The 26,005-nt window shown below is 46.3% G+C and overlaps 1 long non-coding RNA gene across 2 annotated transcripts in view; it reads left to right on the forward strand.

Annotated features, from left to right (window-relative positions):
- Nucleotides 1-26,005, forward strand: part of LOC123464522 — a 125,613-nt gene that overhangs the window by 12,805 nt on the left and 86,803 nt on the right. The window lies entirely within an intron of this gene.

Genomic DNA, 26,005 nt, shown 5'->3' on the forward strand with positions numbered 1-26,005 from the left:
ACACACACACACTCGCGCGCGCGGCAGGTTCAGGTCCTAGCCTGCAGCACCTGTAAATGCGACCTTATTTGGAAACAGTCTTTGCAGATGTGATCCGGTTCAGATAAGGTTGGACAGGGATTGGGGTGGCCCCTAATCAATGACCGGGAGTCCTTATAAGAAAGGCACAGACACAGAGGGGAGAAGGCGACGTGCAGAGGGAGGTGGAGATTGGAGTGATGCTGCTACAAGCCACGGAATGCCAAGGATTGCCAGCAGGACCACCAGAAGATGGAAGAGGCAAGGAAGGATCTTGCTGTTGTTTAGTCCCTAAGTCGTGTCTGACTCTTTATGATCCCGTGGACTGTAGCCCACCAGGCTCCTCTGTCCATGGAATTCTCCAGGCAAGAATACTACAGTGGGTTGCCATTTCCTCCCCGAGGGGATCTTCCTGACCCAGGGATCAAACCTGGGTCTCCTGCATTACAGGTGGATCCTTTACCGCTGAGCCACCAGGGAAGTCCTAGGAAGGATCTAGGAAGTGAGTATGGCCTGCTGTGCCCTTAATTTTAGACTTCGCACCTCCCAAACTGTGAGAGAGTGTATTTCTGTTGTTTTAAGCCACCCAATGTGTGATACTTTGTGACAACAGCTTTGGGAAGCTCACCCACAGCCCTTTCATCCTTTGCTTCTTGCCTTAAATGTTACCTTTGGGAAGACTTTGCCTGAACTCCCAGCCCCAGCTCTAGTTACATACTTGCGTTTTACTTTTTCTCTCCCTGGTGCTTGTGACCCTGTGTCATTCTCTTTCAGATGCTCCCTCTGATAATGTCTATGCTCTGGGGCATCCCTGTTGTTCACTGGTGTTCCCAGTCTTTGCATCCAGGGAGAGTCTTCCTCACTTACAGATACAAATTTTCTTTATTTAAATCCATCTGTGTCATAAGATCCCCAGTCAGAAAGTTGCCTTGGGTGTTTCCCCTGGAAATCCTCGGTGTACAATTATTCAAATAGAGTCACTCAACCCATGTCACCCCTCAGTTGCAGGAGACACAAGAGAGATGTGAGAACCTTTGAGAACTTTCCAAACCAGGGTCCATTCTTACTGTTTAGCCTGAATATATTTTCCTGCTAAGAGCATGAATCAGAAATGAGTTTTACCAAAGGGTTAGCAAAACCTTAAATAGAAAAGAAACTCCAAAACTGTTGTTTCTCTTCGCACTGCCCTCCCCACTCAAACTTCCCCTCCCCACCTCCCATCCACCAGGACCCCCCAGGCTTGGCTCCTGGGTCATGATAAATGGTGGACTTCTCCAAATTCTGCTGTTTTCCCTCCTGGTGTGTGCAGATGGAGCTGTCTGGTAGATGCTTTTAAGTCCTTTTATTTATTCATTCATTTTCCCCCAGGGCTTATAAAAGTTCTTCTCACAGTATACTGTAGTCTACCAAGTGTGCAAAAGTGTCTTTTGCCACCAAAATGCACAGATCTTAATTCAAAAACATCTCACTGGGCTTCCCTGGTGGTCTAGTGGTTAAGAATCCACCTGCCAATGTAGGGGAAATGGGTTGGATCCCTGGTCTGGGATGATCCCACATGCTGCGGAGCATCTAAGCCCATGAGCCACAACTACTGAGCCAGGGCTCTAGGGCCCTTGGGCCGCAGCTACTGAAGCCTGTGTGCCTAGAGCCCGTGCTCCACAGCAAGAGGGGCCACCGCAGTGAGAAGGCTGCAGTGAAGAGTAGCCCTGCTGGCCGTGACTAGAAAAAACCCGCTTGTCGCAACGAAGACCCATCAGAGCCAATAAATAAATACATATGTAAATAAATCTTAAAAAAAAACCTCACTGCCAAAAAATGAAATGCCCAAACAACTACAATCAAAGATCATTGATCACAGATCACCATAACAAATACAATAATAATGAAGTTTGAAATACTGCAAGAATTATGAATACCAAAATGTGACACAGAGAGAAAAAGTGAGCAAATGCTGTTGGAAAAAAAATGGCGCCCTAGACTTCTTAGTCCTTTTAGAATTGACATCTCCCCTGAGACTTGTCTGTCACGTGGTATGTAGGTTTGGCCTCTGATGGATTTGGGATGGCCTTTGTTGAGTACCTAATACGTGCCAGCTTTCACACTAGGCAGGTTCACACTCGGTAGGTGTTTTTTCCATCGACTCTGCTCCAGAAATTCATGTTCACCACAAAATGATCTCCTTTCAGAGCCATATTACTGATGTGAGCACTGAAGCTCAGAGAGGTTAAGGAATTTGCCTAAGGTCACATAGCCACTAAGTGGTAGAGCCCTTTTCAAATCTAGTCTGTCTGACTTCAAAAGTTGTGGGGGTTTTTAAGCTAAATTTTACAACTGATCAATGCAACCCTAACTAGAAATTGCCTATTTAGTAGCAAGGGCCTTTATTCTATCAGAATTTCGCTGCATCAGTGGTTATCAAGCACTAGCCTCTTGGGAGCAGTTTTGACTGTTGGGTTTATGAACGCAGGACACTTAGTATGAGCTCAGGACACTCTACAGACCTGGCAAACACTAGCTGGAAGTCATCTGCTCCTGGGACTGTGATTTCTGACTCTGGGACATCAGGCTAGCTACATCTCTTTTCCAGCCTCACTGTCCCCAGTCGTAAAATCAGGACTCAGATTTAATGACCTTTATACGCTGTTCTCCTGCACTGATGATCTAGGATTTTAGCATCCTGTGACTACAGTACCCTGTTCTTCCATACGTCTCAAGCTCAAACCTTTCGATTATATCTAGAGCCCACAGCTCACACCAAAACTTTCAAGGTGCCTGGGCAAGTTCCTTCTGCCAGATGCCCCGCTCTCACCATCTCTCCTCATTCCTTTAGCTCACCTCCTCTTCTCTCCTGGAGTTAATCCTGCTGGGGCCCTAGGGTAAGTGTCTTTACCTTTCTGAGCTTCCGTGTCTACTCTGAAATGATCTCTAATGATATAAAACCCCACCTCATTGGCTCATTGTGAGGATTACATGAAATGGAACAGTAACCATTGTCACTTTCCAGGGGCCTTGACCTATGCAGTCTTGACCCAGACTCTAGAGCTCTGCAGATGTGTTAAAATCTTGGCTGCAACTCTTACAGCCAAGATTTACCAGCTTACGAGCTGTGTGGGCTTGGGCAAGTTGCTTTACTTCTCTGTGCCTCAGTTTTGTCTTTTGTAAAGTTGAAATGGTACCAAGCTACCCATCAGCTTTTTATGAGGGTTAAGTAAGTTCCTATCTGTACAGCACATAATATAGTGTGCTATATAAGAGCTAGGAATTCTTACTAGGTCATCTAATTCTCAAATCAGCCGAATATAGGGGGTCCTGTTATGATCCTTATTTTTTAAAGGGGGAAGACCACACCTCTCCCTTCATGCTGGCTGTCAGGGTCCTAATCTTAAACTATAATGACTGGCAACGATGAGGGAGGTCCACTTTTGGGGTTTAAAGGTCTGCCGTAGCCATCTGGGACTTCCCAAGGGGCACTAGTGGTAAAGAACCCGCTTGCGAATGCAAGAGATATAAGAGAGGTGGGTTCAATCCCTCTCTTGGGGGGGTATCCCCCAAGAGGTTGGGTATATCCCCTGAAGGAGGGCATGGCAACCCACTCCAGTATTCTAACCTGGAGAATACCATGGACAGAGGAGTCTGGTGGGCTACAGTCCATGGGGCCATGAAGAGTCAGACACGACTGAACATCTGAGCAGCACATAGCCATCTTGAAATTCTTAATAATTTAATCTTTAAATTTATGCTTTGCAAGTGAAGTTCTGTCCTGGTTACCTTCTCACCTCCCGGGATGGGCTCCTGGCTGCCTCGTCCCCTGCCCTCGCCACACCCAGCAGCTGCCCTTTGCTTCTGGTGGGGACCTGGGTGCAGGGAGAGGCAAGGTCATGGGGCAAAGCTGAGGGCATCTGTGAGCAGCTGCGCCCACCCTTCAAATATCCCCAGCTGGAGGGCACACGACATGAACCAGCAAATTAAAACCTCACCGCTGATTAAGACAGCACAGAATAAAGAGCTTTTCTCTTTCTCTTTGAACAAGAGGCTTTACATTTTCATTTTGCGCTGGGTGGGCCTTGCTAGTTATGCAGGTGGTCCTGGGTACATAGCAAGTCATGGGCGAAAATGAAATGGTAGCTCCTTTCTCCTTCAAAACAACAACAACAAATGCACATGCCAGGTTCAGTCATTCAGGGCAGTTTGTTCTTCTGATCCGCAGGTAGAGACAAAGTCTCTAAAAGTCTCTAAAAGACAAAGGCCCTGTAAGTGGGGCATGCTTGCTGCTTCCCACGACGATGGCTTCCCTGAAGCTTCCTAAGTCCTTATGTGATTTGCATGTTCAATATGTGCTGTTTCCCAGCCAGCAGCCTGTTTGGTAGTGGAAGATGGAGAAATCTTGGGTTTTTTTTTTTTTTTCCTCCTTCTGTGGCTGTAATCCCCAAAGAAGAGTGCTGTCTTTAGAAGATGCTCTGGGAGACTACTTTATGCAAATATGGGCTTCTCTGTGGCTCGCCAGGCTGGAGCCAGGCCTCCGAGGCCTGGAAGGTGGACTGCATGGGCTGGGCAGGGAGGCCTTGCCATTGGTCTCGCGGCTCTCCATGCTACCATCAGGGCTCCCGAGAGACGACTCAGGCTGCAGTGTTAGAAGACGGAGGGATCTCAGAGCGATGGGGAGGGAGAGCTCTTGGTCTGTCTCATGTCTAAGAGATGAGGACCACTGGGGGCCGAGCTGACAGCAACTCCCAGAGATTGGAGGCCCACTGTAGACAGGCGTCCAGCGAGAGGCCTCAGATAAGAGTACGACGGCCAATGTGCTCTCGTGGGAGCGATGTCTCCTGGCTTGGGAGCAGGCTGCCACATCCACGACGTGACGATGGAGAGTCCAGAGAGAGCACTGGATACAGGAAGATCCTGCCAGGGGAGACCAGTCAGGGAGACAGTTGGCCTGGGATTGCATGGGAGTTTGGGGGATAGCTGGGCCTCGGCCAGTTGCCTTACTTTGGACTCCATCCTGTCTTCAGGAGCCTGCTGCCTAAGCAGCTGGGCCAGTCTCATTTCCAAGCTGGCATCTTGAAACCCCGGATGTAGCAGTGTGGGCCGTGGGCCCGCCGAGGCATCTGCACAGCTTTGTTGTTAGTAAGCTTGTTTCCAGGCCTTCCCCAAAGGTGCCCTTTCCATACACCCCACTGCTCCTAAGAACAGCAGCTTCAGCCAGCAAAGCGCTCCTCATCTGCTTCTCTGTCCACAACAGGAAGGGTAGGAAGAGTGGGGAGCTGGGCAAGAAGACTTAGTGCTTTTTGGTGGGTTTTGCCACATCTCAGACAGGGTTCTAAGGTCAGAATCCAGATTAGCACGTTGAACTCCCAACATACAGTGGAATAATTGATGTGCCTTTTTTTTTTTTTTAACTGTTTTTCTAATAGTTATTGACCTTTACTGAGTTCTGTCTATCACCTTGGCCCCCTTGCTGAGCTTTCAACATCCACGGTCCCTTTCTAACCTTTTGTATTGAGATTTAATTTACATACAGCCAAGTGCAAATAACATGAAGTACCGATTTTGGTGAGTTTTGATAGATATATACACCCATGCGCCTGCCACCCCAGTACAGGGATACAGGACATTTCTATCACCCCAGAACGTTTCCTGTCCCTGTTTCCATTTGCCCTCCCACCCTACCCGCACACAAAGGCAACCGCTGCTCTGACTTCTCTCCCCACAGATTGTTTCTCTCTTCTCGAACTTTCGACAGAAGTTCTGCTCTTCCATGTCTCTATTCTTTTCCTTTTTTAATTATTATTTTCTTAAATTTATTTATTTTTAATTGAAGGATAATTGCTTTACAGCGTTGTGTTGGTTTCTACCAAACACCAACATGAATCGGCCGTAGGTTTGCCCAAGTCTCCCATGGCTCCCTTCTTTTACTCCGTGTAGTGTTTATGGCATTCATCTGTGTATACTGGTGACTGTTTCTTTTTATTGCTATCTAATATTCTATCCTCTGGATATTCCACACTCTGTTTATCCTTTGATCCACTGACGGACATTTGTTTCAGTTTTTTGGTTGTTATGAATGTCTCCTATGTGTTTTCATGTACAAACCTTTTTATAGACGTGTGTCTTGGGGAAATACCTAGGAGTGGAATCGTTGGGTCATATGTTAAGTGTATTTTTAACTTTAGAAGCAACCGCCAAACTGTTTTTCCAAGTGGTCATATCAGTTTTTCACGCCCACCACGAGTGTGTAAGAGTTCCAATTGCTTCACATCATATTGACAATCTTTTTCATTCTGGCCACTCTAGTGGGGGTAAAAGGGTGTCTTGTCACTGTGATTTGCATTTCATTGATGACTATAGAGATCTTCACATCTTTTCATGTACATATCATATATATCTTCTGTTTAAATGTTACCCACTTTGGAGGAAGGCGCTTGTTTGTCTTATTGCATTGTAAGAGTTGTTAACAGATTCTAGATACAAGTCCTTTGTCGGCTATATGTGCTGCAAATCTCTTCTATCTGTGTCTACATTATCCCTTTTAATCCTTACAGGAACCCTAGGAAGTGGATATCATCTCCACTTTGTTTTAGAGAGGCAGAAACTGAAGCACAGAGAGGCTAAGAAAATGCCCAAAGTCACACAGCTACTCAATAGCAGAGTGGGAATGCAGACTCATTGGTGTGTGACTCAGCGCTTTGACATCCAGAAAATTCCAGGGAGAATCTCTCCATACACGAAGACTTGTATCTCCCTGGCAGCCTGGCTACACCAGTGCCCGGGCTGGGTTATTTCAGTTCATACTCGCTCCCTCTGCCTTGCAAATACCAGACCATCCTGGGAAGTAGCCGGCTCCTAGAACCCAGTTGGGAGCACCGTCTTTTCGGGAGAATGCCACGAGGCTTTGAGCTGCTCCGATGAAAGACAAACTGCGGGTATTTTTATGGGCCTCTGAGGGTGCTGGCAGAATTACCTCGTGCCAGGAATAACAATGAGGGGCCCAGGCAAGCTCACCGCCAGCCCTGCTCTGGGAGGCATCTCTGGAGGAGGCCAGCCAGGCAGTGGGAAGGGAAGGTGGCCTGGGAGTGGGAGGTTGGGGCTCAGATATTCGTCCACAGCTGCCTCCAAGAAGGGCTGCTGGGTGCCCTGAGGGACTCAACAGGAGAAGGGGCCCCCAGTGTAGTCAGAGTAAAAGGCTGGGAGGTTTGCGAGAGTGGGAACCACAGCCACGCCAACCATCAACATGCCAGTTAGAATAAGAAGCCTTAATTGAGGACCCCTGTGTGCCAGGCACTGTGCCTGCTTTTGGCATCCCCATTAGATGCTACATATGGTGTGGGGGGTTTGCACTTACTAGGTTAATGCTCATAATAACCCCATGAGATCAATATTAGTAAAAGGCCCACAGGAAGAAACTGAGGTTCAGAGAGATTAAGTAATTTGCCTAACGTCACATCGTTAGTAAGTGGTTGAGGTTTGAATAGAGGTTTAGCTGATTCTGAAGCCCAGTCACTTAAATGCTCTGCTGCCTTTCTGTTCACAAACTTGTGTCGAATTCTTATTTGTGTCAAGCACTGCATGAAGTGCCTGGACCAGGGGGATATAATGCTGAACAAGACTCATTTCTGTCTTTGGGCCGTGTGGTGGGGTAAAGGGTGACCTCCCCCCCCACCGAAAGATATGTCCACATCCCAGAACTTAGGAATGCAAGCTTGTTTGACAAGAGAGTTTTTGTAATATAATTAAGGCTCTTGAGATCATCCTGGTTTACTTGTGTATGCATGCTCAGTTGTGTCTGACTCTTTCTGACTCTGTGGATTGTGGCCCACCAGGCTCCTCTGTCCATGGGATTCTCCAGGCAAGAAAACTGGAGTGGGTTTCCATTTCCTTCTCCAGGAGATCCCCCCAATCAGGGATCAAACTTGTGTCTCCTGAGTCTCCGGCATTGCAGATGGATTGCTTACCACTTGAGCCATTATGGAACCCCTGGGTTACCTGGGTGGCCCTAAATCCAATGACAACTGTCCTTACAAGAGACAGAAGGGAAGACAGAAGAGAAGAAGGCCATGTGAGGAGAGAGGCAGAGACTGGAGCTGTATAGCCACAAGCCAAGGGATGCCTGGAGCCCCCAGACATTGCAAGAGACAAAGAATTCTCCTCTTGAGCCTTGAAAGGAGCATTGCTCTTGTGCTGACTCACCAGGTCCAGCCCAGACCCTGGAGGGGATTATTCAAGGGCTTGGATACTGAGAGGCAGGATCATGGGGGCCATGGTAGAGGCTGCCCTCTACAGTGCCTGAAGGCAGGACTCCCAACTACTATTTCTCTGACTCTCCCAAGTCATCTGGCTCTGGATTGCATGTGGAATGTGTGGGCTCCTGAGCCGCACTCTTTATACAACATCACACCATGTTGTAACATTTACCCCTCACCTGAACTCAACAAGGGGAGGTGTTCTCATCCTCATTTGACAGAGGGGGTTACTGAGTCTTAAAAGATGAAGGCCACATGGCAGCATATTAGAATAAACCAGTGGTTCTTGACTTTGGTTGCATCAAAAATTCCCCAAAGAGAGTTTCTAGGCCCCGTGCACAGAATTTTTGATTCAACAGGTCTAGCGTGGGGCTGGAGAATTTGCATTTCCAAGAAGTTCTCAGGTGAAGTTGATACTGCAGGTCTGTGGACCTTGCTTTTAGAACCACTGGAGAATCAATGTTGTAGGTACAGTAGAAGCCTGAAATGTTAGTGGATTAACAGCGTGCATGTGTGCTAAGTCACTTCAGTCATGTCCGACTCTTTGTTACCCTATGGACTGTAGATTTTCCGGCAAGAATACTGGAGCGGGTTGCTGTGCCCTTCTCCAGGGGATCATCTCAATCCAGGGATTGAACCCAGGTCTCCTGCATTGCAGGCAGATTTTTACCATCTGAACCACCTGGGAAGCCCTACAGATTAAGGGATCAAATGTATTGTACAATCAAGTCTCAGTCTTGTTGGCTTTAGTGGACTCTATTTGGAGCGTGTGATTCCCCAAAGTCACCATAGAAGAAAAAAAAGCTCAAAAGGGTCTTGTGGAGTGTTTTAAAGGGAGGGGTCTAGAAGTGGCTTTCCTGCCTTTTGCTCACACTCCATTGGCCAAAACTTAGTCATGTGGCACCAAACAACTGCAAGGGAGGCTGGGAAATGTAGTCTTCCTCAGGAAGAGGCTATGCTGTGATGAGCACGCAGCTGATCAGGGCTGGGCTAGGGCTTAACCTCAGGTGTTTTCCCCCTTCATCTTTTGCTTTTTCCCTGGTTCAAGTGCTTTCAGTAGGCTTTCTCATATCAGCCAGAGTCAAGGGGCTTTTTTTTCCTGTAAAAATTGAAAAAAAGAGAAGAAGAAAGAACAAGTTCTTGGGTCTTTCAGAGCATTATCTTGCCAACAGCATCTTCTGAGGGGCCCAGGTGCTCAGCTTAACAGCTGCCAAGCACATTGAAAGCCTGTAGGGGTTTCTTGCATGAATTTCATTTCCACCATTGTAAGCAACACAGGGCCGGCCACTCCAATGTTGGAGGAGATCCCTGGCTATGCTTCTTCACGGCCTAAAGCCTGGACTCGGGGTCCACAGACAAGCTCCAGGTGGAAAGCCTACTGCTTCTGCCTCCCCTCAAGCCCGTCTCCAGACTTTCCAAAGGCAGCTGCCTCCAGGATCTGTTGTTTCTAGCTCTCAAGCCTTTGTTCAGTTCAGTTCAGTTCAGTCACTCAGTTGTGTCCAACTCTTTTCGACCCCACGGACTGCAGCACGCCAGGCCTCCCTGTCCATCACCAACTCCTGGAGTTTACTCAAACTCATGTCCATCGAGTCGGTGATGCCATCCAACCATCTCATCCTTTGTAGTCCCCTTCTCCTCCTGCCTTCAATCTTTCCCAGCATAAGGATCTTTTTCAATGAGTCAGTTCTTCACATCAGGTGGCCAAAGTATTGGAGTTTCAGCTTCAGCATCAGTCCTTCCAATGAATATTCAGGACTCATTTCCTTTAGGATTGACTGGTTTGCTCTCCTTGCCATCCAAGGGACTATCAAGAGTCTTCTCCAACACCACAGTTCTAAAGCATCAATTATTAGGCACTCAGGTTTCTTTAGAGTCCAACTCTCACATCTCTACATGACTACTGGAAAAATCATAGCCTTGATTAGACAGACCTTTGTTGTCAAAGTAATGTCTCTGCTTTTTAATATGCTGTCTGGGTTGGTCATAACTTTTCTTCCAAAGAGCATCTTTTAATTTCATGGCTGCAGTCACAGCCTTTGTATACACTGTGGTATCTGACTGAATGCCCTCTCTTCCCTCCAGACTCAAGTGACACCAGCTCCCTTCTTCACTTAGTCAAATGAACGTTCAACTTGCCAACGCTTTGGAGCAGAGGCAGAGACAGGTCTCTTTGTCTCTGCCTGTGGTCCAGTACTTGTCATGGACTGTGTAGACTCTAAAGGCTCCTGCCCATGCCTGTTTCTTCTTGCAGAACAAGAGATGTTTAAGAGCAAGGACCGCATGGCCTCCTTTACCGGCCTCTTCATTACCTGCAGCACTAAGGTCAGAAGACTTGTGAGTGTTTCACAGAACATTCCTGTGAAATACAAAACCCTCTCCAGAGGTGAAGAGTGAAGACTCTGGCATGGGTTGGAGTCCCAGCTCTGTTACTTGTGCAAGTTTGGGCAAATTCTTAGCTTCACTAGACTGCAGTTTTCCCATCTGTTCAGATGGGCTATTCATGTTGTGTGAATTCAGTGAAATAATGTGCCTAAAGCCCTCTGAATAGTGCCAGAGGCATGGGAAACAGTCAAGAAATGCCAAGCATCTTTCTGTTATCATCACTACTCTTTTTATTTTTTTTTTTTAGAGCTTCATGTTCTTTATCTCAATTATTTCTTACAACCACTCCTTAAGACATGCACCATCTCTGTCTTTTAAAATGAGAAACCAGATTCAAGGCAGTTAAGAAACTTGCCAGAAGTAACACAGGTAAAAGTGGTAAGTTGGGTTCAACTCTTGTTACTACCTCTCAACCTTGGCACACACTGACCACCAACTTACTTCCTTGCTGACACCAAGCATGTCCCTGTGCGTGCTTTTGCACTTGGTGTTGGAGGTCCCTACTCTCACCCATTCATTTGTTCACCTAACAACATTTCCGCTGAGCTCCCAACTACTCACACTGGAGACTCATCTCAGTCAGCCCTTCCTGGCCAGCCCCATTGGTTTCACCACTCCTGTTTTGCAGTCTGTTTTCTTTTTCTGTATCTCTGTGACTAACTTGAGAGCAGAAAAACATGACTTTTCCCCACTGGATTTAACTGCTCTGAATCCGGTTCCGAATGGGGAAGATCACCTGCAGAAGGAAACAGCAACTCACTCCAGTATTTTTGCCTGGCAGGCTACAGCCCATGGGGTCACAAAGAGTCAGACACGACTTAGTAACTAAACCAATATCATACATGACATGTATTAGGAGCTTAATAAACATTTGTTGAACAAATGCACATATGTTACTCATCTCCAAATCTGGCCTCAATGCCTAGGATATTGTAGGTGCTCACCCAGGTTCTCTTTCTCTCACAGGAAACCAAATCACTCTGTATTCATATCATCAAAAATTCCCAGTGGACGAGAGTCACTTTTAATCAGCATATCTGGAATTTGCCTTTTTTTTTTTTTTTCCTGATCCAGAAAACTTTCCCTGGTACTGATGACCAAGTTTAATATGATCGGCGGGGCTCTCTTAAAAGTGCAAGAGGATGTCATTTGCACTTGTGTTTCTTGGACCATCGCCAGACTCATGAGACATTTCTCAACTACCATGCTTGCTGACCCACATCAGAGTGTTTGCCTCAGGGTCTTCTAGAACCCAGGGCCTAGATCAATACCTGGAAATCAAGGAGGGAGGGAGAGAGAGAAAGAGGAAGGAGGGAAGGAAGGAAGAAAGGAAGGAGGAGTGCCTTCCCCACTGGCCACATCTTAGAGATGAGGTTTGGAGGCAAAATGATAGCACCTCTAGTCTAATGGTGTGGGTGGCAACATTCTGCCCAAACAGTCCTTCTTCCATGAATTTTATTTTTTTGGCGGCTGAGGTCCAGTCTTGCTTTGCAAGGCTGCTCTAGAACTCAGTCTGCCTCCTTTCTATCTTACCCTCTGTAATTGCTTGGTTTGTTGGCCTCTTGGGGTAGCAGAATGGGAGACTGGCTCCCCCAGGGTGGTCCAGGATAGAACTTCTTGTGCTGGTGATGGGGCCTGGGGACTGGAAGGGCCAAGTCTGGCTTCCATCCCATGTGGTCCCTTCACAGGGACGCATGAGCTGCTGCCTGTTTATGTCGTGGAGGAATTGTATATAATTTTATGGGCAGTTTCTTTTTGTCTCTAATACTATTTATGGAAGGTTGTTTTGATGACACAACTTTTACTTCTTCCTAACAACTGTCCTTCCTGAAGCCAGGGATATTTTCTGAGTATTCACTTTTCTTCCCCTCTATGAAGCAAACATAATATTAAGATCTTAGTATGTGTCAGAGACTTTCTTTGGTATTTTCACACCTGTTGCCTCACTTACTCTTCATGATAATCCTGCAAGGCAAATATTATCTCCATGTTACAGGTGAGGGAATTGTGGCTCAGAGATTTTAATTTCACAGAGCTGGTAAGTGCCTTTTCATTGCACATACGGTCTGTCTGCCCCTTTATCATCCTGCCTTGGATCTACTTTCAGGTTCCTTTTCAGGCTATTTGGGCCTTTGGTTTCTTTGATATCACACATGATGTGCCTAGACTGCTGTGCTTTTGTTTCATGATCCCCTGTAATAAATGCTTCCAAACATTGGGCTTGAACACTAATTTGTTTGTAGTTATTATATCCCAGAAGGAAAGGAAAATGTCCACTTAGTTTTTTTTTTTTTTTTTAATCTTTCCAGACCCTGAAGGGCTGATTCTTCATGGCTCTTTTGGAGCAGATGTAACCAATAAATTAATACAGCCATTCGGTTAAATCTTGGCAACCATACTGTTGCCATGCATCTCCTGCCCCTGTCCGCTGATGTTGACCGAGATTCGGAGCTGGGAGGAGGGGTGGTACTTAAAAGAAGGAACAAGGGCCTCTGAAGTGAACAGGAGAATTAAAACCCCATGGAGTCTCACTTAGCAGACGGGAAATTGCAGGTGGCTGCCTCCGGCATAATTAGGTCCTCCTTCAGAGAAGGCAATAGCTTGACATTAGGCATGGCAGGGGGATTTGCACCGGGAGGTCCTTCAGGAAGATGAAATCAGCCACCGTGGAAGAGCAGCCTGAGCTGGCATCTCTCTACCTTGAGTACCAGGGGCTCAATATCTGAAGAGGTAGGAGTGGGAGTGGACAGGTCCCATGTGACGGTCTGCTTCTGGTGGATCTGAGCTTTTAAAATGGTGATTAATATTATTATTAATAACATTTCCTGATGCAAGGAGAGAGGGCATCCTTTATGAGCACAGGGCTTGCTTCATGGGAAGCACCCAGAATATGTTTGAATGGTGAATGTTGGTCCAGTCTGATTAGTTGATAGCTGATTAGTTGATAGAGCACATCTGGTTAGTTGATAGCTATGTATTGAGTACCTTCAAGGGGTCAGGTGTTGCTCTGGGTGCAAAGGATGAGGGTGGGAGTTCTGCAGCAAACAAAATCCAGGAGGCGGAGGAGCTCCCTCCTGCCTTGGGGGAGCTCACCGCCTAGTGGGGACTAGGAATTGAGCCATTAGTTTGAATTTTCTCTCTCTTACAGAGTTGACCAGCTGCTCCCCAGAATTTTCCTCTTCTGCAATAGAGCAGCAGTTCTTAACTAGGGGGTGACTTTGCTCCCAGAAAACATTTGACAATGTCTGGAGATAGCTTTGCTTACCATGAGCTGGGTATGTGTGTGTTACTAGCATGTAGGAGGTAGAAGCCAAGGATGTTACCTGACATCCTACTGTGCACAGGACAGCCCTGCCACAAAGACTCGCCCAGCCTGCAATGCCAACAGTGCTGAGGTGGGCACAGAAGGAGCTTCTCACCCAGTGACTGCATTTCCCAGCTTTCTGTGCAGCTGGGTGTGGTCATGTGACTGGTTCTTGCCGATGGAGTGTGAATAGGAGTGCAGTGCCCACACCCAGGTGCAGGGCTTTTAATAAGTGCATATACCTCTTTCTGCTTCCGTAGGTTGGAGGAAGAGAACAAGGCCCCAGGTGACAACAGAGACACCTGGGGCCCTAAATCACCCATGGGGAGAGCTGTCTACCCATCAAAGACGCTCTCCTTAGACTGTCATGGGAATAAGAAATGAACTGTAGTTTTTAGAAAATTTATTAATTCCTTAATTGGAGGATTATTACTTCACAATGTTGTGTTGATTTCTGCCACACAACATGAATCAGCCATAGGTATACATATGTCCCCTCCCTCTTGAACTTCCCTCCCACTTGTCACCCAACTGTAGCAGTTTAACCCTATGCATTTCTGGGTCCCTCAGGGATAGCCATTTAGTCTACTCTAACTACTGTGGTCTTGTCCATGGTTCTTCAATGATAAGAACAGCCAACATTTATTGAGCATACACTATGAGGCAGACACTAAGCTCTTTAAACATAAGATCCCATTTTATCATCACACCAGCCCTATGAAATAGGTACTATTATTATCCTTGTTTTACAGATAAAGAAATAAATGTCCAAGGAAGTAAGCAGTGTATGTAAATACCATATGGGAGTTTTATGCCCGATTCCAGTCTCAACCACTGAAAACCAGTTCCCTTCTCCATCCTTAATACCTCTTCACTTGAGCATCATCATTTCCCCTCGAGGTCACCATTACTGTTCTCTCTTTGGTCCCTCTGCCTCCATTCTTTCCATTCTGGACACTGCAGATAGACTGGCTTTTGAAAAACCAACTCTGAACCTGCTTCTTTTCTGCCCAGCTTCCTTCCCTGACTCCCCACTGCTCCCAGGATAAGTACACCCTCCATGCCAGGGCAGAACTGGCCCCCTGTGGCCTCCCCCAGCTTCCTCTCCTCCCTTCATCATTGCTTGCTCTTTCTCCATTAAGCCACGCTCCCTGAGCTTCAGCAGCACTGCAAGAGGAAAGGATTATTCTTTTCCCAAAATTATTCTTGCTCTGCAGAGAGAATCGCAGTGAAAGTAACAAGCTTCCCCTGTGTATTCTCAAGAGTTCAAGCAAGGATTGTTTGACCATCTCCCGGGAACACGGTTGAAAGGATTCTTATATTGGGTGGGAAGCTCATTCCAACCAGCCATTGCTATGGTTCCTCAAAACACAGCTAATTGCATAATGTAAAATGAACCCAGTTTTTCAACTACGTTCAGCTCTCAGATTCTATTTGTTCTATTAAAGACCATATTGACTTTGGAGAGTAATTTGGCAGTCTTACACTAGAGCAACTTTACTCCTAATTATACTCCCCAGAGAACTCTCATGTGCGAAGGAGAAATGGAGTATTTGTAATGCAAAAAAAAAAAAAAACTGCTAAGCTAAATGTCCATCCACAAGAGGATGGACAAAATAAACTCATACAAAGAGTATGATGGAGGAGTGAAAATAAATGAACTAGAGCTCCGTGTGGCAAACACAGGTGAAGCTCAAAAACATAATGCTCAGCATAAAAAGCCCTTTGAAGAAGGCTAGGGTAGAGTATGATGTCATAAATAATGTTATATGTTGTGCCAGTCAGGGTTCCAGTGGGAAACAAAAGGCACGCTTGGAATTCTAAAAAGCAGGAAAGGAAAGTGCTGTTCACAGGGGTGGCAGGTGTGATAGATTGTTATGTGGCCACAGATTCCTCCCATTCCATTAGGTATTCTCCCTTTGTTGCTCCTTTCTTCCAGATGCAGAATTATTTTTCCTCCCCTTTTCATCAGGGCTGATTTTGTGACTTGTTTGAATGAGTAGATTGTGGTGTAAGTGACTTGGAGTAAATTCCAGAGGCCTTGAAATTTCTGCCTTCACCCTTTTGGAATGCTTCTGATATCACGAAGAGAAGCCTGCTGGAGGCCCCATGGAGAGAAAGACCCAACCACCAGCCAACACATACCACCAGATATGAGGGTGAGGCCATCTGGGACCAGCTGGCCTCTAACTGACCACCAATTGGTTATAAATGTACAGTGAGTCCAGCCATGACCACTTTGAGCCGAAGAACTTCCTAGCTGAGCCCTGCTCAAATTACCAACCCACAGAATTATGAATTTTATAAAAACTGGTTAATGTTTCAAGCCATTAAACCTTAGAGTTGTTTCTTTTTTAAACCTTTTTTTGAAAAATTATTTATTTATTTCTGGCTGCGCTGTGATGCGGGCTTTTCTCTAGTTGTGGTGAGCAGGGGCTGCTCTTCTTGCAGTGTGCAGGCTTCTCATTGCGGTGGGTTCTCTTGTGGTGGAGCACAGGCTCTAGAGCATGGGCACAGCAGTTGTGCCAAACAGGCTTCATCATCCCATGGCATGTGGGATCTTCCTGGACCAGGGATTGAACCCCTGTGTCCTGCATTGGCAGGAGGATTCTTCACCACTGGACCACCAGGGAAGCCCCTAGAGTGGTTTCTTATGAGTATACAATTAACCTAAAAGAGTTGAAGAACCAAGAAGTACTGAGACCTCCAGGAACTAGAAGGTGGGAGTTCCCGAAGCAGAGCGGCAGCGTTGTTACAGGAACCCAGTGAGGGCTGGAGCCTCAGAGGGGGTGGCCCCAGAACCCCTAAACCACAGAGCTGCAGCTGAGACAGAGTGGGGAGAAGGAAGTCCTCCAATCTCTCTCCCTTCATCCCTCCAGTTTCCTTCCAGGCCTTCTTTTTGGCTGAGCCCAGTCAGAAACCAGGAAGCAAGGGAGACTAGGAGATGTCATTTTGGAGTGGGGGGGTGGGGGCCAGCCTCCTTGGGCACAAAGAATCTGGGTGGGTCTGAGGCAAATGGAGAATAACTAGGACATGCGTTGTTTCTGAACAGCAGACTGTAAGAACATTTAAGGGAAGGAAAACCTGCTCATCAGCATAGATTCTCTAGGGAAGGGGGGTTTCTAGCTTAAAGAAGGCAGAGCACATTTCACGAGTATGTTTCCATATATCCTGCACGTGGCAAGAAAGGAAAGGTGTTTTGGGGCAGTCTCACTGCTCCTGATCCTCCACCATGTTCTTTCACAGAAAGAAAAAGTGAAAATGTTAGTCGCTTACTTGTGTCTGACCCTTTGCGACCCCATGGATTGTGGCCTGCCAGGCTCCTCTGTCCACAGGATTCTCCAGGCAAGGATACTGGAGTGGGTTGCCATTCCCTTCTCCAGGGGATTTTTCCCAACCCAGGGATCAAACCCAGGTCTCCTGCATTGCAGATGGATTTCTTTACCATGTGAGCCACCAGGGAAGCCCCAGCCATGTATAAACTAAGTGGAGAGTCCCTCCTATGACAGCTTAGGAGTCAATTACCTCTTCTTTCCAGATAAGAGAGTCAGAGGCTGAGGCGCCGTCTCAGGCCCTGTTGCTTGACACAAGGGCTGTTGAGTTTCAGATTCAAGTCTGTCCACCTCCAGCACCTTTGTCTGGATAAAAGACTCTTCCTGGTGTCATGGCAAATACATGCGTTTTGCCCACATCTCTCTGTTAGGTCCTTCCCTCTGTTTCTCCCTTCTTTTTCTTTGCAGTTGAAGATGGAAGAAGTGATAAAATGATCCCAGAATATTATTTGTCTAAAAGAAAGGTTTAAATAAAATAGGGTGTGAGAGGGCTGCCATTTTAAAAACAGGCCCCATGGCACCTGGCCTAGGTGGGAGCCGGCATTGGGATGATGGATAGGAATGTTTTCCAAATTCAACTGTCAAAGCCAGGCAATCATCTCTGTCTCCTGGGTGGAAAGTGATTTACAATTTTCTTCTTTAGTGGCATCTTAAGACAAACAGGCACTCTTGTTTCCATGGAGAACCCACTCTTCGCTGGAAGGTAAATTGCCTGCCTTTCCTCCCTCCTATCTCTTTCTTTCTCTCCTTCTCTTTCTCCTTCATCGACTCCTCAGATTCCTCTGCCTTCTCCTCCTTTTACCGAGCTTCCTGCCAGCAGCGAGCAGAACCAGAACCTTTTGCTCTTCCAGGGGGAGGGCAGTGAGAGTCTGCCCCGATGCCCTGGGGAGGGGTCCTCAGAAGCCTCTGCGGGGAGGTGCGGGGGTGCTGAGAAGTTTCACCTTAGATCTTTGGACTGTTGTCTTCCTACGGGCTTATCTGGCAAAGAGCTCAGAGCAGGGGAGCAAGGCCAGACCCTTGCTCCGGTAGCTGTTCCGGTTCCGGTTCCGGTTTCGGGCCTCGTAGCTGCGTGGCCCCGGGCATCTCACTTCATCTCTCAGTTTCTTCACTTGCAGAGTGAGGATCAGTCTCCCCAGAGCCGTGATGAAAAAACGCTGGTGAGGGCGGTAGAGAGATTCCTTCCCGCTGGTCACCCGGGTCACTCAGCTAACGCCTCTGCCGTTCGGCCCTGGAGTGTATTAACAGCCATCGAAGGGGGATGGGGCTTCCTTCAGAGTGGAGCCCTAAGAGGCCTGCCGAGAGCCGTGGGCTCAGGCAGGTGGAGCGGGTGGGGGCCTGCGGGCTCTTTACATTTCTCGCTGGGGAGTTTTCAGAAATGCCAGTACGCATCGAGAGCGGTGCCTGGGTGCTTAAACCAAAGGTGAAGCTAAAGCTAGTCTCAGGGTGTGTGTCTGTTGCCTGTGAGGAGCTCTAAATGGGTGCCTCTGAGTGAGTTTGTATAACGTGAAGGTGGGTCTGTGTACCCGCATGAGCACATGTACACGCTCATGTGTCTCTGTGTCTGTGAATGGATAGTATGAAGGTGAGTCTGTGTATACACATGAGCGTCTGTGTACACGTACATGTACATAGTAGGTAGGTCTGTGTACATATAAGCACTCCTACGTGTGCACATAGCAATGGTGTGTGTGCACGTGTGTACCTTCCCCCTGGGTGGGGGGCAGGCACTTTGAACAACAGCCACCACTTATTTTGCATCCAGGTAGAGGGTCCAGTTACAGAATATGAATCCTTAGCATATGCTCAGAGTGTTCAGATGTTCAGCTGAGTGGATGAGGCTGGTCTGGGAGGCTTAGTACCTTGAACAGAAGCCCCTCTATCCGCACACTGCCGCTGTGAGAGTGAGGTCTCTGCCTGTGAGCAGCTTTGTGGCCCTGTGGCCTCGTTCTGCTCTGAGATGGGACCTGGTGGCTGGAAACTCAAACTCAGGTGATCATGCATTTCCAGAATCTGTCTGATTCTAACCAGGGTTTTGTTGTGGGTAACTGTGTGTGTGTGCTTGGCTCCGGTTAAGTTTGTGCTGGTGCTTCTTTCCTTTTATCCCTCCTCCTCCCCTCCTTCCCTCCATCCCTCTCACATATACCGTGCATCTTCTCTTTGCCAGGCCCTGTTCCATGGGCTAAGGATGCAAAGATGATTCAGAAATAGTCCCCATCAGTGAGAAACAGCCAGTGTATTTTGGGGAAAAGATAAAGCAAGCTGCAGTAACTGAACACAGCAGTAGAGGTGGCACAGGGCATTCTGGGGGCAAAGAGGGGAGCCCCTAGTCTCAGGGACGCCATGAAAGCCTTCCAGGATATAGTGATGCTTGAACTGAGTCTTAAAAGTCGAGAAATTCACCAGCTTTGTCAGGATAGTGGCTACTTTTTTTTTTTTTTAGGAGATGGTACTTTGGGGCGTAGGACAGTCATTTACTCATGTTTGGAGGATTCTAAGAGGTCATAGGATCTTTATTAAAAGTGACTGGTGGCTGAGGCTTCCCTGGTGGCTCAGTGGTAGAGTCTGTCTGCCGATGTAGGAGACATGGTTTGATCACTGATCTGGGAAGATCCCACATGCTGCAGACCATCTGAGCTCGTGCACCACAAGCACTGAGCCTGTGCTCTAGAGCCTGTGAGCCACTATTACTGAAGCCAACAAGCCCGAGAGCCTGTGCTTTGCAACAAGAGACGCCAGCGCAATGAGAAGCCCACACACTGCGTCTAGAGTAGCCCCTTCTCACTGCAACTAGAGAAAAGCCCACATGGCAACAAACACCCAGCAAAAAAATAAATAAGATTATATTTAAAAAATGACTGGGCTGTGATCCAGCTTTCCCTGAAAGATGATGAAGTGGGGGTGGTGAGCAGGGCAGGGCCAGCAAGGATTAGCAAGAACTGCCTCCTTTATCTGCCTATTCGGACTCCCCAGGGAGGATGGGATGAGCATTTGCTGAACACCTACTGTGTGTCAGGCACCTGTTGTCTCATTTTGTCCTCACCAACAGCTCCATAGGTGGGAGGATGGTTAACCCCATTGTACAGCTGGGAACATTAAGTCTCAGGTCCCAGCCCAGACAAAGGACAGGACTTTGAATCCCAGTCCAGATGGCTCAGTTCCCCAGCCTGTGCCTCTTTCCAGCCAACCCCATTACCTACAAGAATCTTCTATAGAGAACATAGCATTGTGGTCAATAGACTTCTTATCAAGGATCGTAAACTTGGAATTCAATATAAAGTCACTACTAATTCCCCCCGCTCCCCCACCCAAGAATAAAAACCCAAATGCCTGCCCGTTTTGAAAAAATAGCATGCCTTGCTGGGACAGACTATTAATAAGCATCCTCATGACATCAGTATTGCCGGCTCTTTCTCTTGAGGAGCCAAGATGCTGCTGATTTGCATAATGCTTTGCATTCATTTGCATCCACTCTCCATATGCAAAATCAAATGCAGCTAATTAGTGCAACTTTGTTACAATGAGAAGAAGGCCTGGCCTTCTGTGCCAGGGCATATGGAGCCCAGAACAGGGACCCACACCACCCAAAGTCAGTCACATCTTTGGTCAGACACACTGGAGAGTTGAAAGGGAGATTCACACACTGAATGAAAAATAGGGTGACTGAGTATCATTATTTTTCAAATATTGTCCCTTTGAAGTAACTATGGCAGAGAGAGGGGGTGAGAAGGGAGAGAGAGAGAAAGATCAAAGGATGTGGCAAGAACTCTGCTTCAGGCAGGATTTCCTTGGAGAAAGAGCATGGAATTTGGAGCCCAAAGATTACAGATGAAGTTAGCATTGGAGTGTGGCTTTGCTGCTTACAAGTACTTCATGCACTTGTAAGGATTAAATGGGAGAAAAAAATGGATAAGAATGAACTTTGCAAATGTCAAGGCACAATATAGATTTTCAGGGCTCCAGGCCAAGCTGTGTTGTGACAGAAGGCATCACCACGGCCAGGTCGGGACTGAGGCTCACAGTCTTGCAGGGTCCAGATCTCAGATCCTGGGGGAAATGTATCTGTATCTACATCTAAATCTATGTTTGTATCTCTATCTCAATCTCTCTCTAGAAGTTAGCATTTAATGCGCACATAATATGGACCAGGCACTGTGTTAAGCGCATCACAATCATCATTTCAGTTAATGAACACTCGGAGAGGTCTGAATTATTATGACCCCATCTTCCAGATTTCACCCAGGCAAAATCATACTTGCCAAGCACATCAAGATATTCTTGTCAAATTGATTAGCACTCTGTCTTCTGAGTGATGATGGTGACATTCACGGTTTGCACCGCCCCACCCAGCCCTCCCCCTCTCCCACCTTTTTCAGCTCCATGTAGACTACGGTCTTTGTACTAAACTACTACTTCTTTTAGATTTGCCTCTTTGGAATTATTTTGATTTGGTCTTGGCTTTTATTCTATGCTATTTGAGGGCTCTTTTTTTCTCACCTGGTCATTTTGATTAGACTTGAGTATTTCAGCTCCATAGTTACATTTCATTGCTTAGGATGGTCTCTGCAGAGAACAGCTTCCATCGACCAAGGCAGACTGCGTGATGATTCACAAATAGTCACTGCATCTCACGGAGGTGGGATCTACCTGAATGTATAGCCCAGCCTTGTAGTTTTTCTCTGGCCAATGACACGTAAGTAGAAGCAGTACCTGTTGCCACCAGGCAGACATGTGGTTTGTCATGTGTTTCTTTCACTTCTGACCTGCGTGCTTGCATTTTCAGTCGTGTCCGACTCTTGTGACCCCATGGACTGTAGCCTGCCAGGCTCCTCTGTCCATGGGATTTTTTCCAGCAAGAATACTGGAGTGGGTTGCCTTCTCCTTCTCTGGGGATTTTCTCAACCCAGGGATTGAACCCTTGTCTCCTGCATCTCCTGCACTGGCAGGCAGATTCTCTTACCCCTGAGCCAGCAAGGAAGCCCCCTTCTCATCTAATGCTGACGTATATTCTAGATAGAATCTGCTCCCGCCACTGAGTCCTGGAACTTTTGGTGGGCAAATCAGGTGAATAAGAAAGAAATCTCTGTTGTTGCAAGCCTTCGTGCCTTGGAGGATTATTCAGTACAGGAAACAACAGTCTATCCTGATGGAAACATTCTTTCTATTGAATATTACGAGATTAGTGCTCCTATGAGCAGACTAGTTATACTATAGACAGCTGGCCACTTATCCCAATGATATTGTCATTACTCAGAATATTTTGTAAAACTTCCATTTTGTGAACTGCTTTAAAATGATAAAATTACTACTTCTGTTGATAACAGCTAATGCTTTACAAGCATTATCTTATATAATCTTGACAACAGCCCCGTGAGGTATGTTCTCTTAATTTCCATTTTCCAGACCAGAGAAACACAATCTCAGAAATGCTCAGTAAAGATTCAAGATTCCACAGCTAAGAGGATGGTCAAGATTTAAATCTGCATTCTTCAGAGGCACAAACCCTAATGCCATTATTTTCTACTCATACTTTCGCCACCAAAATGGATATTTACCAGCTGAGTTATACACCTGACTCATCAGAGATGACTACAGACATTTTGGTTGCTTAAGAAAAATCAAAATAATTATTAAGTAATGAAAATTGCATTGGATTTGATATTAGGAGCTGTGGACTCAGTCTGCAGCTGTTTCTTACAAACAACCTTATTATGTGACCTTGTTTTTTCCTCCTGCTCTGTCCCCTGGTGTTTTCACCTGTAAAATGGAACACTTCGCTTCAGACCACATGGCTCATGGATCTGAAGGATAGGATCCTCATTTCCCTGAAATGTATGCCAAACATTGTATGTGTTTTTTTTTTCCCCTGGCTAGAGGATCCATCCTATTCATGAGTTCCTGGAAAAGTTCTGTGACACCCTGGAGAGAAGGAACTTGAACTCTCTTGGTTGGGTATGACTTATCCCTTTCTCCAGAAGTGGGTGTAGAGGTAAGGAGATTTCAGCCTGACTAACTCACAGTTGAGTTGCATAAGTTGAGTGTCGGTTTTTATCAAAGGATAACTGGAAGGCAAGCTGTATTATTTTATTAAAAATAATCATTAAAAAATGTTTCTGTCTCACATTCCTGTGGCTCCTTGCTGCTTACGCTGCACAGAAGCCATTCTTTTGTCTCCCTGGCCAGGGACTGTGTCATTGGTTGTGCTGTTGGTCATTTCCTGTCTCACTCAGCCAACTAATCATGTTATTTTGACTGGGATGAGAATGGGTTCAGAGCTGTGAACTTAGCCTCACAATCACTGGCAGATGCCTTTCTTGGAATGTGGGAGGAAAGGAAAACAGAGCAGGAAAATAGCATTCATGGAGCCTCTACATGAACCAGGCTCTGCCGGCAATTCATTCATTGTGATATAGTCATGCGTGTCTCTTTCTAACCAGTATTTATTGGGTACATAGCCTCCCTTGGTTCTGGGGATAGAAAAGTGAACAATCAGACAAAAGAGTCCCCACATTTCTGGTATTTATGTCCTGGTGGGAGAGACAAAAAATATTAGTAAAAAAATTAGTCAAATATATATGTTTCACATGTCCTACTTCAGGGCAGGATGGCAAGATGTCCTGCATAGTATAACCTCAGTATTACAGATGAGGGAACTACAGATTGAATACGTGAACTGACTCAACCCAGGGTCATATAACAGGTAACAAGGAAGACTTGAGCTTTCAAAGTTAGATTTTTCTGACTCCAAGATTTCTTACCCCACAGAAAGCTGTGTGTGTGTGTGTGTGTGTGTGTGTGTGTGTGTGTGTTAGTCACTCAGCTGTGTCTGACTCTTTGCAACCCCATGGACTGCACCCAGGCTCCTCTGTACATGGAATTCTCCAGGCAGGAATACTGGAGTGGATAGCCATTTCCTTCTCCAGGGGATCTTCCAGACCCAGGGATCAAGTCTGAGTCTTCCCATTGCAGGCAGGTTCTTTACCGTCTGAGTCACCAGGGTAGCCTCAGAGAACAGTGGTCACAACTTAAAAGCCTATCCTTCAGTTGTGAGCCTTTGAGACAAGCGTTCTTGAGGCTAATTCCATCCTGATGGAGACCTGAGTTTATGTAGAGAAAGCTGACTCTGCTACTGTCTTTGCATCCCGTTGGAAAGCTTGAGGTCATTATATACTCAAACCATTTTCTGCATCCTTCTATCTTTACTTCTTCTTGGATTCTGATCACACACATTAGACAGTGCTTGACTTCGTCTCTCAGATCTCAGTGCTTCTACTTATTTTCCCTCCATATTTTTAAATCTCTTTTGTTTGGGTTGGATAGTTTCTAATGATCTATCTTTTATTACATATTTATGGTTGCTTTCTTCATTCTTTATCTGCTCCTTCATTAATATCTTATTTTAAACTTTTATCTGATAACTACTACATCCTTTCCTATGCAATGACATTTTCTATTGCCTGACCTTTTCCTGAGTATGCATTCCTCTTTTCTGTTTCTTTGCATGTTCAGTAATTTTTGGTTGAAAACTAGACATTGCAGATAATATATAATAGTATATCTGAATTCTGTTGTATTCTTCTGAGGATTACCCGATTTGGGTTATAGTAAGCACTCAACTTGCCTGGATTCAAAGGTACCTAGCGCCTGATAGTTTTGCTCAATTCTTACAGCTTTCCACTACTGCTCCCTTAGCCTGGCTCTCTGGGGTCTCCCAGGTGCCTGTGTAAGTTGGTTATTAGCAAGACTTTGGGCAGTAATGGGACTCACACTTTCAGTAGTTATTTTTTTCTAGGATTTCCGTCCTACTTTCGAGTTTGTCTGCTAACCTCAGGTTCTATCTACTGACATGTCAAGCCCATAAAGCTAGTTTTCTGCTACCCAAGCTATGCAAAATTGAGCATACATAGAGTGAAAGATGGTCATATGCTCAAAGCAGGAGTAGAGACGCAGATGTAGAGAACAAATATATGGATACCAAGGGGGAAAGGGAATGGGTGGGAGGAATTGGGAGATTGGAATTGGCATATATACACTATTGCTTGCTATCATGCAGTCAGTCAATCGTGTCCAACTCTTTGCGACCCCATGGACTATAGTATGCCAGGCTTCTGTGTCTTTCACTATCTCCTAGAGGTTGCTCAAAGTCATGTCCATCGAGTCTGGGTATAAAATAGATAACTATCGAGAACAAACTGCACAGCACAAAGAACTCTACTTAGCACCCTGTGGTGATCTGAATGAGAAGGAAGTCCAAAAGGGAGGGGGCATATTTATATTTATGGCTGATTCAGCTTGCTGTGCTGTAGGAACCAACACGGGTGTTCCCAAGTGGAGTGGTAAAGAACCCACCAGCCAACGAAGGAGACATGAGTTCAATCCCTGGGTCTGGAAGATACCCTGGAGAAGGAAATGACAACCCACTCTAGTATTCTTGCTTAGGAAATCCCGTGGACAAAGAAGCCTGGCAGGCTACAATCCATGGAGTTGCAAAAGAGTTGGACATGACTTATCAACTAAACAACAACAACAACAAACTAACACAGCATTGTAAAGAAACTGCTGCTGCTGCTGCTAAGTCGCTCCAGTCATATCCGACTCTGTGCAACCCCATAGACGGCAGCCCACCAGGCTCCCCCATCCCTGGGATTCTCCAGGCAAGAACACTGGAGTGGGTTGCCATTTCCTTCTCCAATGCATGAAAGTGAAAAGTGAAAGTGAAGTTGCTTAGTCGTGTC

This window comes from Bubalus bubalis, chromosome 15 (assembly GCF_019923935.1).
Source record: "Bubalus bubalis isolate 160015118507 breed Murrah chromosome 15, NDDB_SH_1, whole genome shotgun sequence".
Taxonomy (NCBI): Eukaryota; Metazoa; Chordata; class Mammalia; order Artiodactyla; family Bovidae; genus Bubalus; species Bubalus bubalis.